This window comes from Scardinius erythrophthalmus (assembly GCF_964197995.2).
Source record: "Scardinius erythrophthalmus genome assembly, chromosome: 18".
In the NCBI taxonomy this organism is placed as follows: Eukaryota; Metazoa; Chordata; class Actinopteri; order Cypriniformes; family Leuciscidae; genus Scardinius; species Scardinius erythrophthalmus.
Window position 1 is genome coordinate 16,263,354 of NC_138238.1, and position 13,975 is coordinate 16,277,328.

Below are 13,975 nucleotides of genomic sequence, written 5' to 3' on the forward strand. Positions count from 1 at the left end.
TTTCTAGCTTGCTGGCTTAAAGAAAGACAGGAACATAAGAACATTCTGCACTGTTGTACTAAATCAACTTCCTTTCTTACTCCACCCAGGATTCAAAGTACGAACCCCAAGGGACTCTCGCTGCGCAAAAAAGATCAAGATTCTGGTACTGGTAAAAAAACTGGTATTCCTTCCCATTGACAGCCTTATTTCCACAAGAGTTTGACACTGAAATTGATAAGACAAAGAATGAACCCTGCAGATATTTTGTAAATTCAGTCACATTTACCAAAATCTCTTTGTTTAAAATCTTACTGCTGTTTACATAACATAATTGGCTTTCAAATCCCACAAGAAGTTATCGTAGAATCTTAAAGTTTCCCCCTTAACCAAAAGAGCCTGGATTTTTAAGTTTACCGTTTTTGGTTTCTAATCCATTTGAAAGCAGTTTTACTAGTCTCAGAGTTGGTTTTGAGGCAGTAATTGGATTGTACTTTACAAGATGTAGGCATTTGTGTTAAGTATTAACATGCGCCATTAAAGAGTTTTATGCAGGATCATACTGTGGGAGACCAGGATTTGATGAGAAAGAAAGAGTTCTTTGCAGCATTGATTCCATCATACCTTTATTTGACCCTCTGGGGCAGTTTCAAGTTGCCTGTACCCTGAAAAGAAAGTTTAGACCAGCATGAATTTCCCTAAATTAGTATCATTTTATAAATTACACTGCAATCATTGCATTCTTTCACCACCTCAACCCAAACTATTTTATGCATTGATATTTTTCTTTGTTTTTCAACTGATTTAAAATCTAAATGACAAACTATTCAGTAAAAACAAACCAAATAAAAATTAAAAACTGATGCATTTTTCATACTTGCCTCAAGGCAAAATTGTAGTCTATTAGAGAGCCAGACTTTAAAAGGATTCAGCCTGAAGGTTCATACACATCACAGAAAAACTCGGCACTCATTAGACTTATTAAAGATCTGTTCTGGACACTATTCCTGCAGTGTGTTCAAAATATTTTGAACATCAATTATGATGACGATCTGATGACAGAAACATAGCACTGTGCATGATGCTTTGCGTTTGCGGTGGGTCTTCAAGAACACTGCACAAAATATGCATTGACAATCCTTCATCATATGTTGACACTCAACTTCCTATCATTGGTAACTTTATATGTTATCTATGTTTTAGCACCCCACTGAGATCAGAAGGATTTCATATATGTTGTCCTCACGGGTGTGTGGAAGAGCAGCATTTTGGATGAGACATTCTTAGCAGCTTGAATCATTAGATGTGGTAGGCCCAGTCTCAATAACATCTCAAGCACAAATGTATATATTTATTTGATACACTGGGATTTCAAACACTATTAACTTGGATATCTAAGAGAACTTTGTTTAAATCCTCACAAACTTTAAAGAGGCCATATTATGCCCTTTTTCGAAGTCTTCATTTTGTTTTTGAGGTCTACTAGAATATGTTTTCATGCTTGAATGTTCAAAAAACATTTTAAAACATATTTTACATTGCTGCAACATTTCTCTTTGTCTGTCAGCGACGCTCGGTTTAGTTCCAGTCACTACGATACCTCTCCTTCGAAAAGCGCAATGTGCTCTGATTGGTCGGCTGGACCAGTGTGGTCTGATTGGTAAACCACTTCAAGCTTGGGTCAGAAATGTCATAACCATGAGTTTCAACACTATTAGCGCAACTCAATCAGGCTTCACCCTTTTTTTAATTTTTTTTCCCCGTATGATTGATTCTATACAATTGGAGATACATGAAAAAAAAAATAATAATCTTTTTAGTATTGTTTGCTAGCTTTACAGACAAATTAGGCAATGGTAACAGAGTAACAGAGTTTTACAGTAACAGATTTGAACATTTCAAACTCTCCACTTCCTAGCATAAATGCTAAGAGCACATGGCACTTATGAAATCATGATTAAAAGACTTTTAAAAAATCCACAGTGTGATCAGTAATAATTTCTGTTTTCCTTTTGATATTGTGGTAACAGTTTTGACGTTTTACAAAATAACTTGGTGTAAGAATCTTTTTAGATTAAAATATTTTCTCAGAGCGATCACACCTTCACAACTTACCTTTCAGTGCTTCAGATCTTATCATTGAGGAAAAGTGACATAATTTCCTGTATCCTACATATTTGTGGGAGATAATTCTACTAATTTGAAGTCAAAGTATGGTACGGTAACAAAATTGATGCAATATTTATGGACACACATTTTTATAAGATAAGTTATTTTTGAACAATTTAATGTTGTAGAATTAGGAAAATTACTATTTAGGGCTCTTATTAATAAAATATTACCAAAAGAAAAGTAAAATCAAATATTTTGATTACACAATGATACATGATGAAAAAAAATACACTGAATAATTCTGACAACAAGAAATCAAGATTTTCAGCTATATACGACACAGAAAATATTATATTGTTATGTCCTATAAAAGTTTTTTTTAAATAATTAAAATAATTAAAAATATAATCATTTGAAAAAAGCAGAAAAAAAATGACTTGACACCAAATGTACCTGCAATTATAGAATCACCCATATGCCTTGGACAGAAATTATTTAAATGAGGGATATTGAGACGTGTACTGTACATTCCCTGAAGAAAACTCAAGACTACAATTGAGGTGTTTCAGGGAGTTCATGCTTAGAGAATAACTCTAACTCTAACTCTAACTAAGGATTGTATGCTTTGTAACTTTGCAGACGTTTTTCATGCTCAAACAGCAACATTACACAATAAAGAAAGTTGAAAATGTAAAAAAAAACAAAAAACACGATAGCTCCTGACCAAGTTGGATCCGGAGGGACGAGGTGGCCTGACGAAGCCTGAGGGATGACGGATCACGTGGAGCTAAGGGAGTGTTGAGCCAAGGTGGAGCTGATGGGTTGAAGGGCCGAGGTGGAGTTTGGGGTTTGGAGACAGAAAGATCCACACACTAAGGCGGAGCTGATGACTGAGTAGCCAACTTGGGACTGGACGGGACTGGACGGGAAGGCTTGAATGTAAGAGGGGATCAGGTTATCAAGGAGTTCCCATGAGGTACAAACTTCAGGGACATGAGGAAGAGTGGAACTCTGCTCGACGATGTCAGACTCCACCAGCACTCCCTCAGGGATGAACTTCAATACAGGCCACACCTGGAGCCTCATTTATAACCGTTACGTACGCACAAAACAGGCCCTGAAAGAGGCACACTCCACTCTGGGTCTGCAGTGGGCTCCAGCTTGCAGTTCATGCTCGTTGCGAGAGCAGGTTCGGGCTCCGGGACGAACATTGGTTCTGGCTCGAGCTCCAGGATGGACATTAAGGCCAGCTCACACACCTGGACAGACTCGGCAGGCTCTGGGTTGTGGTGGACTCGGGCTTGTGGTCCTTGGTGGGCATTGGCACTAGTTCTGGGTTTGTGGCGGGCATGAGGAGCGAGGAAAGACGAGGGAGGAGTACCGTGCAGGTGGTAGCTCCCACTGACAGTAAAAACAGATGGACAGGTGCCGTCGCTCCAGGACATCAGGTGGCAAAGCTCGAGGAACTCCTCCACGTAGTATTCCAGGGGATGGTCATCTCGTGAAAGGGGGAGGAAAAGATCTTTGGGGGAATGATTGGAAAATCCTGCTGTGCTCATCTTGTTGGTCTGACCTTCTGTCTCACTCAGGCTTGGACTTAATGACCAGAACTGAGGTAACTCAAACAGGTTTATTTGCAGATATGGTTGGAAAACAATGCATAAACAGGTAAGTGATGATACTTGAGATTGTTAGCAGATGAGATAGACTTGTATTGTTAACTTTGAGTCATCTCCTTTTGGCTGAATGTGCTGCCCTGTTCCCCTGTTCCCTTGTTCTTTTTAGGGCAAAAAATACCTTTTTTTTAACTGTTCATCAACATATCAAATATCAACATCCAAATTAAAAATTACAGGTTCCTTTGTTATTTATGCACACCCTCACTGGGCAAAGATGAGTCTTTAATTCATATGTCATTTAATTCACTGTTTTCTAGATTAATGGCTGTTGCATTCCTGAAGATGTGCTGTTTGCTCAGGGTTTGTTTGATTCAGAGGTTATTCCAGCTTATGAATATTCATGTTTAATTAGTCCAGTTGTCCTTCACTTATGCTCAAATGACTCATTCTGTTTTAGATTTAATCAGTCATATACTGTACGTATAAGAATGCAATTCAATTAAAGGAATTCAGCATATTTATCCATAGGCAGCATGTACAGATTTGAAAGCACATATCTTGTCACAACTCACTATGGGATTTAAGGAATGACATGAGGGTTAGATGATGACAATTTTAATTTTTGGGTGAACAATCCATTTGAAGGTTAGATTAGTCTTATTATTCATCACATTAGCACCAGAAGTTTTACACTCTATAATGACACCTGTCACCTTGGATGCATGAAGTTTGTTCACTAACTGGTACTGCATTATATCGAAACATTATATTGCTTGTTTACCTAGTTTTGTTCCATTTCACCTGTTTACTTGCGTCCCCTGCCCTGCAGTGGCTGTGATGCGGAAGAGAGTGTGTGTGTTCGTACTTGGCAGTTGATGCCATAACATTTTCCTTCAGTCTGTGTCAAGACCTGCACATTATTGTGGCTTGTTTGTTTCATTAAGCCATCAGGAACTGCTTCTTTGGATGTTTAATTTTGATATTTTATCCACCTTACAGATTATTTTTAATGTAAAGGTAATTTTTAACTTTTAAACTGTGTCAGCCACTTCCATTTATTTTAACTGTACAAAACAGTCCGTTATGCTGCTGCTTGATGTTGCAAACTGCATTTGTTATTATGTTATTTTAATTTATTATCTTAAAATTAAACACACTAGTTTGGACCAGTGCATTGCACACCTACTGATCTATACCTTTATCCTGGACTAATACTAGGCTTCATGATTTAAAAAATAAAATAAAAAATAGTGACGTGCAGGGATAGACTCTTTTAAATAAACTGCAGTTTTCCTTAAAAAAAAGAAAAAAGGAATAGTCCATTTTTGATTTCATGGTGACTTTGTGGCATCGACTAAGTGCTATATAAAGTAAAAATATTATTAAAGTCCCCATGAAATCAAAATGGAAGTTTTTTGGCTTTTAGTATTTTAGCCTTTAAGGTAGTGTGCTCCAAAACAATGACAAAATTCACATTTAGAAGATATAAGCTTTCAAAACTTACACTTCTCTCACTTATATGCTCCGGCCCAGAAACACAAAAGCACAGAGCCAGTCAGAAAACGTATCGGGCCCATTTGAATTCTGCACAGAATGCTATATTTTAAAGCGATATGGAAGAGATTAGGAGGAGAAACGGTTAGAGATCAAGAGGAAACTGCAGCTTTACAGATCATGCATATGATCATGTGATGTCCTGAGGGGGTGACTGCCACTGCATATAAAATAAAACAGCTTTTTCTAGAAGACTGATGAGTGTAAACTCTCATGTGAATACATTACTTTAAATTTCTCAAAACTGCTGTTCATTTCTCTATGTTTAAAACCTTTTAATTAGCAAAAAGTCTGCGTGCACCTTTAAGTCAGAAGGGCAGAGGCGGTGAGGATCTTCAATGATGCGGCGGGATATTGACGGATGCCTCCCGCGCTGTCATTCGCCTCACATGACAACAGTTTGAAAGAGTGCACTCAGTGCAGTCATCTAAGTATTTTACAGTGTTAGTCCTGTAGAGAGCGGTAGATCGTTTTATTAAATTGTTTTATACGCTCCCTGTGGTACTGTACATGAGTGGGACTGGGGAGGAGGGAGGAGCGTTCGTAGTATTTCTCTTCATTTCAAATCCCTGTCGTGGCAGCACGGGCAAGGCAGAGGACTTTTCTCCCCCCTTCAAACTAAGGGGAAAACCCACCACCAAGAGCTCAGTGCACGTCCTAAAGAGCAAACCGAGGACTTTAGGAAGAGGACACATTAGTTTGAAGACACGCTGCGGTGGTATCGGTTCACTGTGTGCACTAGTGTCTCCACACTTGCACTGGATACACGAAGCAGGACGTTTTCACTTATCTGCGACGCCGACTCGCAGGAACCCCACGATCTCCCTGAAACCCGCCAAACATTCACACGGTGAGTCGCGCGCTGTGCGTGTTTATTTACTGCTCTCGCGCCTATGTAACATTCCTTCGCGTTCCTCTGCCCTAGCAAGCTAATTCCAGTGTACGCTAGCTGCATGGTTTGACAGGTCAGCGGTCCTAAAGCTAAATGATTCATTCCCATGGCTCCTCAGTGTAAGACACCACAGGCTTTAGTGCACGCGGTCTTTTGCATTCAAACGGCTGACATTGCACAGGTTGCCGGCGAGGAGAGTGTCTTTCTGTATGTAGGGCCTAGTTTCAGGCACATACTGTACTAACAGGCATATTGTAGCCCCGTTTCTACTGGTACAGTACAGTATGTGCCTGCTACACACACACACACACACACACACACACTGAAGCTTGCATGTGTTGGGCTGATGGGTTCACTTCAGGTGCTCTTTTCCAATTTATTCAGCGGATAACGTGGCCAGAAGGTACAGTACCAACAGGTCAGTTGGTAAAGAGATGAACATTTCATTAGTTTGCTCACTGTTTGAAAAGTTTGTGTGAACTGTTTACAGAGTAAACTGATTATGCAATATGCAGCTTCAACAGTAGGCTACCTTAATTATTTCTAATTTAAATAGAATGAGCTTGGATATAATTTTACAAGTGAAAATTGCAATTAACTTAAGCACATTCTTTAAAGTGAAATTTAATTACGTTCAAAGTGATTCATACCAATGTGACCTGTTTTTAATAACTAAGTAGCCTAATTGCTTCTTGAATTGTGTCAGGGAACATGCAATTTACTTTCAAGTGGACTTTTAAGGACTTTTAAGCATGTGTGAGTGAGCAACCACCTGTTTTGATATTCTGTAATGTTTCTAAAGAGAAGTTCATCTAAATGCTGAATTACCTGATGGATACTGTCGACAAATATGTATATGTGATATATGTGAGCACATCTTGCTAGATTTGAGCTATAAAGCCAGTCAAGGATGAGTTGCAATCATTGTCCAACGGTAGCTTGGCTTGTTGTGTCGGGCCCTGATGAGTTTTTAATGGGGAGGAAGTGAACTCCCCTGGCCCCTCTCCTAGCAGCCCTCCATACCATGGCCCCTTGCTATATAGGTCAACATTGAGCAGTGACATTGAGTTAAGGCTTTGCAGCTGAAGTTGAAATCCCAGTCAATATGATGCTAAAGCAGACACTCAAAAAGCATGCTGGGTACTTTAAATGGTTTTGAGGTTTGACAGTCTAACAATGATGGGTTTGAAGTATGAGAATGGTTAGGTTGTGGCCACTTCTATAAACCCACCAGGCACTTGGAAATTCTTGAAGGGTTTTCAATCCTTTGTGTCATATTTCAGATGTCCCGATTATTTGATTTGTTTATTGCTGCCACATCACACCCAGCCTCATTCAGTTTTACACCTCAGTTGGCTGATTTTCACAGTTTTTTTCAGTTGGCTTTGATTTGATTATGTAAGACATTTGCGCATTGAAGTAGCCTATACAAAGCTGAAAACCAGAACACCGTCATTTGTGTTTGTTCACTCTTGTGTAAAATAATTTCTAGTGTAAGTAGCAGAATGCACGTGTTAAGGCTGTGACCTATAGTTTATCACAGCGTGCTGTATGTGTCATGCATTTTTAATCTAAAACACACACACTAGAAAGCTGATAAGTCCACTTTGTAAAACATCAACCAACGTTATCGCTCAGGATTTTATTATTTTTGTAAAAAGATGCAAAATGTTGTACCTTAGATTGCAGCAGTTTACTGTAAATGGCATCTGCTTTTAAAGACAATACCCTGCCTCTTTATAGAATCATTTAAATTATAATATAGTGGTAACATGGTATAACCTCAAAATATGATGTTCTTTTATCACTTTAAAGGAATGATTCACCCAAAAATGAAAATTCTGTGTTTATTCACCCTCATTTTATTCTAAACCCATGACATTCTTTTTCCTTGCCACTCTTTTCAATTTAATAAAATTGAGTCAGGACTTGGACATTCAAGCTTCAAAAATGTATGTAAAAGACGATTCATGCACTACATTATAAAGGTGTGTTGGCATGTTTGGGTCAATTAAAGCAAACCCTGGTGCGATTGCTCTGTAAGTGCGGTTCATTTGAATAAGTGTGAACGTTGCCATCTGATCCCTAGTGTGGGCCAAACAAGTGGACAGAGACCGCTGAAACAGCGAACATGTAATATGCATGCGTGAACATGCAAAAACATGCATGTCATCACCGTTTTCACAAATTCACGTTTTTGTTGTTTACATGGAGACGGTAAAGGCATAGGCCCTAGTTTTCAAAACCTTGCACCTTGAATCCCATTTTCAGGCCCCCAAAACGCCATTTTCGTGTAAATGGATGGCCAAAACAACGCATAGCCTACGTTTTTAACCATACCCTAGTAAACATACCCTAAAAGCTAGCGTTTAAATCTAAATATTCAAAAGGAGACTCATATGTCTATCAGGGATGTTATTTTTCCGTATTCAGAATTGTAAAATGGCCTTAAACAATTACTAAATGTTATGTTTTCTAATACATTTATGTCATGCACTGATTGCTCCTGACAGCGCCATCTACGGGTCACCCATAGCATGTACCAAATTCGAGTAAGAATATGCGCTGAAACCACGTTACCAGTTGCCCGGTAACTTTTTTTTTAAATGAATTTTGCAAATGCGTCGTTGTGAGAATGTGAGATGGCTTAGTGCGATCATATATACATATAACGATCTGCATGATACAGAGTAAAGTTTCATTTACAGTTTCAATTCACAGTAAATACTAGTCTGCAAGCACTGTGTGTTTGTTTGAGTCACTTAGAATTTGCATTTGGGAACGCAACGTGCACCAAGCATCTTTCCAAATTTGTAATGAAAATTGTTTATAGATCTGTTGTTGTCAACAAAGCGAAGTGTCTCCCTGCAGTTTTCCACCAAAATGAAAGCTCAGTGGTTTAACGTTTGAAAGCAAAGAAATGAGGACAACCGTAAATATTAGTATTGCAATTTTTCTGTTTTTCTGTAAAATAATAAAGATATTTCTTAATTAGCCTATTATTGTTATTAATAATAATTTATAAGAACAAATACAAATTAACACTTTTAATTAATACTTTTATTATAAATTATTGTTTTTATTACAAATTAATACTGTTATTATAACATATATTTTATTATAATATAATATATTATTATGATCAAATACTCAATTCAACAAAATATATATTTTTAATAAAAATCATAATAATAATCCTTATTTTTTTCTCTTAAGCTTATCACATGCCTGGTCTGTATAAATGGGGTTTTCACACACAGAGAAAGCATCTCAAATGAGCTCAATTATGTTTAGCACAGCATTCCTTTTATGTGTTGGAGCATTAAAAGGGGTCCTGTACAACTTCCTGCTTTTTCTTTTTAAAGATAATTACATGTTTTTAGCTGTAACATAGCCTTGGCTTTGCTGTGTGTCAGCTGTTACATAATTCATGACTGCGCTAACCGTGCTAACCTCTTTCTTTGACTGCGTTCTCAGCAGATGCATGGTGGCAAATGCCAAAACTGAACTTTGACTTTGGTCTAAAACGTTTGCGGAGGGCAGTTCGGCTTCAGTTCTGATAAGCACAACCACTGTCCTATGAAACATGAATTTATCGCCACTCTGTATAATCACCCGTGAACGTCACCCACCGCTGTTCTGGCCCCTTTGAGATAACGTAGCCCACACAATCATCATGGACCTGCATGCATTGCACACAGATACACGCGCACACACTCCGTCAGTTTGTTATACACAAAAAGCTATCTCTGTCTTTCACTGTCCTTTTCTTTCAGGCCAACTCCTGACTGTATTTGATCTTTTTTGTCTTTAGTTTCTGTTATTGGTTTGTTCATGTGGTTTCCATGCTGAGATCTGGCCTTATTACAAAAATCGTCCCCTCGCCTCACACATACACGACCGCAAAGGGCGGCACGCGAGCAAGACGAAAGTATATACTAGCCTTTATAAGAACAGAGTCTCGAGAGGCGTTTAAAAAAAAAAGCCACACTTCACACTAATTAACAGCCCTAAATCTCAGACAGCCTTTTAATCTGGTCTTAGTGGCTTCCTCCCTGTTGCTCTTTTGGCTCGGAAATGTGCTGGTTTATTTTTTGCGTTGTAAATGGTGCAAAGAATACGTTCAATTCACTGACTGGAGGTACTCTCAGCCCAGCATGGAATTAAACTATATAGAATAACATTGGATGTTGGGAATGAATCTTTTATCGGTTTGTTAACAACAAAGTGTGTAACAGGTGCTAGACCTTTTGTAGCTGTCGAGAGCTGAATGTGTTAATAGATTGTACCTCCACAGTACAGAAAAAAATGGTTACCTCTAGCTTAAAGCTCCAGTATGTGACTTTGGTATTTGACCACAAGAGGGCGCAGTTTCCAACAATAACAAAGGCGAAGCTTGATGACGCTATGAAGGAGGTGACGATGGGAGATGTGGTTTATAATGCGTTTTCACCATCTAGCGATGTATCTAAATGGAATTAATGAATCATGATCACGGATGAGGTAATTTATTCGTTTTTGTATTACCTGTATGTCTTATCGTATTATTTTATGTCATCATAATTAATGAACTGCAAGGGACGTGAAATGTTATGCTATATTAGGCTATCCCGTTACAACATACAGCTATTTGTCAAATGATTTGTTTGGTTAATGTTGTGCAGTTTTACGTTTTTTTATGGTTAATGCCGTGTTGTTTAACGTGTTCAAACCAATATCTAAAAGTAAATTTGAACGAACATTTGCAAGTAATGACTAAATATTTTTTTTAACATCATCTCCGATTGTAATTGTACTGCCATAATCTCGGTCACCACACGTGATAAAAAGCCTTACCAAAGTACAAAGAGCAATATAACTTTGTTTATAAGTGCTATTATTGACAGTTGCATGTCTTACCTGTCTCAATACACTCGCGAGAGAGTCTCTGACAAGTCCAGACGCGCAGCTCTCTCCATTCTCGAAAACGCCTGCCGATATCCGCAGTGATATATATCCGGGTTTTATTCCTCCGTTTGTCACACAGTCCGTGACTCCGCGTGTATCCGAATATGGACGCTTTCGTTTTGTTGGCACTTCAATACTCGCCAAAGAGTTCGTGATCCATAACAGCTATAACCATACAGTCTATGGCTATAACGCTTTAACCACCACTTCCGCATTTTACCATGCGATATTCCGGTGATGTGGGTCATATTTTTTATTTTATTCCTTTTTTTATTCTTTGTCAGATGTCTTTATTGTTTATTGTGATAAGAAAAAAACCTCAATAAAGTTGTAAAAAAAAAAAAAAAAAAAAGAAGGATAGAGAGAGCGGACATTGCGTCACTGAGGCGCGACATTTCTTTTCCGGGACGGCCAGTTATTTAAAATCGGAATTTCTCTGAAATAAAAAATCTTTGGAGACTTTTGAGATATTGTAAGTACACAACTGGAGGAAATATATCACACTGTGCAAGTTATTTTTGGAAATTTTATTACAAAATCCCTACATATTGGAGCTTTAATTCCTCCCACTGTGTGTAGATAGCATGGTTTTAGATTTATTATGTTAGGTGTGAGAACAACAAACATTTCTATGCTCCTCTGTAGTATAAAAAGTAACAATTTTTATTATATCATTATTATGTCTTATAGAGTGCTGCAGGATTGATGTAATTTAGCTGGCCAGCTTGTAAGTTGGCATCACCCTGGTTCCCTCGACAAAAAGCCAACAGGATATTTCCATTGAGTTTTGGATTATTGCAGAAATTAAGCTCTGTGATCAAGAAAGGTTTATGATTTTTACAAAGTTTGTTCATATAGTTAATATTTGCCTGAAGCCTAAATGCAATCGCCTGAAGTAAACGGATAAAAGTAGGATATAAATATACTTCACCATGGTCACATGGCTTCTCTCAATCTTCAAGTTGAAAAGTTTGATTTAGAATAGTTTGCAAGAGAGTGGGTATAAACACAACACGACTATAGAAGTAGACTGGTGAGTAGATGAGTTTTCCAGTTTGATGTGATGACATTTAATGTCCCTGACAACCTCTGTAGTCTCATTTAGCCATTTGTTATCAACCACCTTTTTCAAGACACATAAAAGCTTAAAATCATAAGTGGGGGAGTACTGATGTATTTTATGTCATCGAATAAAACGTGAAAATATATTGAGCTTGTGTAACCACAGACCTTATTTCAGGCATTTAACCAAAAGCGTATTCAGAAAACCCATTGACTTTAGCACGACCGAACTGTAAGTCATTCCTCATTCCTGCAGATCTGCTTAATTGTAGTCTTGCAATGGTATGAGATATGTGTTGAACTATTCTGTCAATGGGAGGTGCACAACGAGTCAGATTTGTGCACAAAAGAGAATTCTTCTGAAAAACGCAAGTCAGATGTATTGATAAAAGGCATGATTCAACAGCAGAAAAATGCATTCATCACCACTTCCATTTTGAGTCATCTTAGGTAATGTATAACTTCTATAGATAGACTAAAATGGATGACAAGTGAGTTGGCAGAAAATCAAAATCCTGGGAGTTATGGGAGTGCCACCGTCCTCAATATCGAAAGTAAAGTTAGGTAATGTTTTGTTTGCACTGCGTGAATTGCAGATCTGCATCTTTTTGTGCTTCTATTATATTATTTTGTATTGTAATGTATTATAAAAGTGAGGCATTTTTGCAGATGACCTTGGCATCATTTTGTCTGGGAGGTCTGGGTCATTGAAATGATCTTGAATCTGATTTTACTATGAAACTGTTAATGTGAGGAAGGAATTCTACTTTTAGGAGGTCTTTTCTTATATAAACATTCATGCTTGAGAAATTCATCTGAACCGTTTCCAGGAGCTGAGGGTTTGGCAGCGATGTTGTGCCACACCTCATGATCATTTACCTTTTATTATGCCTTTGATATTTGGGCCATCAGTTACACCAGATGCCTATTTGTACCACTAAATGCCATATAAAAACCCAGAGAGTAGTTGCTGTCATTTATTTTAATCCTGAAAAACCGGCCTGTGATATTTTTTTGGGCTATTGTGAACTTGCATGTCAGCCCATGCTGTTTGCTGCTTGTATAGCTTGTAAGTGTTTACAGAAAAATATGAATGGTGATTGTAGTTTATTTTTATTTTTTATTATTGTATGTGTGTCTGGTTCAGCTGTATAAAAACTGACAGCTCTCTTGCTGCAAGCCAATATGTCTTCCTTTAATTTACAGCACATTGTCACAGTTGGATGCAACTCTTGTTTATGGTCACATTTCTGACATCTCTCAAAGTAGTCATAGACTGAGAATTCAAATGTTCCTTGATCCTTTGACAGTTAAGAGTTCGTTATACTATAAAAATACCCTGTGAGTTTCAAAATTCTAAACTTTCATGTTATTCCAAAAACTGATTTTATTGAAACCAAGGCCAGCAAACGACAGGATCTAAAAAGTGGAGACTTGTGACGCCACTACCACACTGGAGCGCGAGTGAACGAGAAATGATCGATACAGGATCAATAATACCATTACCTTCCAAACAATTCTAATGCTAGGATAGTGGAGTTTTTTTTTCACAACAATGTGAATGTCTCAGCAGTGCATTATTTGTTTGTATTCAGTGTATTTCACTGTGGATTATTTGGTAAATTTTGGCGCAGGCTTTGCAAACAGACTTTTACGATATGGATCTGCCAGCAACGCCACAAACATGTAAGTAGTCATGTTTATTCTAATGCCTGATCTGTGATCAGTGATTTCTGATGTAATTATTCAAGTTCAGACAGATTATCTCTCAAAATATCGTTCAATACTGTTTATGCATCAGTAAATCAAG

At 37.8% G+C, this 13,975-nt stretch overlaps 1 protein-coding gene across 1 annotated transcript in view; it reads left to right on the top strand.

Moving 5' to 3' along the window:
• Nucleotides 1-5,770: 5,770 nt before the first annotated feature.
• The window catches only part of thrab (thyroid hormone receptor alpha b), a 158,234-nt gene continuing 150,029 nt past the window's right edge, over nt 5,771-13,975 (top strand). Inside the window, exon 1 of the mRNA XM_081393434.1 lies at nt 5,771-6,114. The gene's annotated coding sequence lies outside the window, so the exon portion shown is untranslated. The remainder of the gene's footprint in view (nt 6,115-13,975) is intronic.